This window comes from Penaeus chinensis, chromosome 21, assembly GCF_019202785.1.
Source record: "Penaeus chinensis breed Huanghai No. 1 chromosome 21, ASM1920278v2, whole genome shotgun sequence".
Classification (NCBI taxonomy): domain Eukaryota; kingdom Metazoa; phylum Arthropoda; class Malacostraca; order Decapoda; family Penaeidae; genus Penaeus; species Penaeus chinensis.
Genome location: NC_061839.1, coordinates 14,798,709 through 14,800,068, shown reverse-complemented (window position 1 = coordinate 14,800,068; position 1,360 = coordinate 14,798,709). Strand labels below are relative to the sequence as shown.

The 1,360-nt window shown below is 25.2% G+C and overlaps 1 protein-coding gene across 6 annotated transcripts in view; it reads right to left on the bottom strand.

The window, feature by feature from the left end:
• Positions 1–232: 232 nt before the first annotated feature.
• The window catches only part of LOC125036541 (protein ECT2-like), a 39,244-nt gene continuing 38,116 nt past the window's right edge, over positions 233–1,360 (bottom strand). For all 6 annotated transcript variants that reach the window (XM_047629217.1, XM_047629222.1, XM_047629219.1 and 3 more), the window contains one exon: positions 233–1,360. This exon is cut by the window's right edge. The gene's annotated coding sequence lies outside the window, so the exon portion shown is untranslated.

The window sequence follows — 1,360 nt, the reverse complement described above, 5'->3', positions numbered from 1 at the left end:
AACTAAATCAACTGCACCTCATTCTCTTCTATTCTATGTATATACTCTCAAATGAACTTACAAGTATAAATAATAATAATAATTAATAATAATAATAATATTAATAATAATAATAATATTAATAATAATAATAATAATTAATAATAATAATATAATAATAATAATTAATAATAATAATAATAATATTAATAATAATAATAATAATTAATAATAATAATAATATTAATAATAATAATAATCATAATAACAACAATAATAATAAACAAATAAAATAAACAGAGAAATAGCACATTTAAATAGTAGTAACTGCGAAGACATCCTTCTCAAGTGACACATGCTACAGCAGTTGGTTTATTAATGAATGTCTGTTATGAAGCTTGTCTGATATATGTCGTAATTTTTCTAGTGAGAATGACAGACCCTTCCTGTGCCAGATCTAAAGTTAGGAGCCTTAACACGCTAACAGTTGTCCAAGAGATGTGTCTGTGCTAATTGATTAGTGCTTCTTATTTCTTTGCTGCCATAATTTGTGTAGATATATAAATACTGAAAGGATGATGCGGTGTAAAGGGGGGAGTTATTGTTAATTATGCTACTGGTTTTATAGCTACAAGCAGGTTAGAAAAATTACAAAAATGAATAAATACAAACCAGGCACAATACTGTGGGAAAAATTCCTATTTGGCATGCTTGAAATGTATTGCTTATATTGGGCGTAGGTTTGCCCTTCCTCAACTAAATCAACTGCACCTCATTCTCTTCTATTCTATGTATATACTCTCAAATGAACTTACAAGTATAAATAATAATAATAATAATAATAATAATAATAATAATAATAATAATAATAATAATAATAATAATAATAATAATAATAATACATAAAACATGCAATGGATAAATAAAAAATATAAAAATAAAAAACATGAAATATGAAAATCTGCCACTGGCTTATAACCACATTTCTGTTTAATGACTATCTGGTACATCCTCATTTACAATCTTCAATTTTATAAAGTTACTGGTGGTATTACATAGAATTATACAAGATGAATTTATCAAATGTATACTTTACATGTCATCTACATAACAATTTTGTAAATGAACTAAAGGTCTCTGAAATGATCGTCCGGTCTCCATACACATATACATCTCCATTCTGATTGATAAAAGACTACATCCCATTTGATTATCAAATTTATAAATTAATCCATTCACTTTTTCTACATTCTCAGAGATAAGTCAGACTGTATGCATAAAAAAAAAAAAAAATAATTATAATGAAAATAAAAATAATAAACTTTCTCTCCTACCAGGCAAGTTCTCTAGTTTTGATAACTCCTGTGTCTTTGAGAGTAAT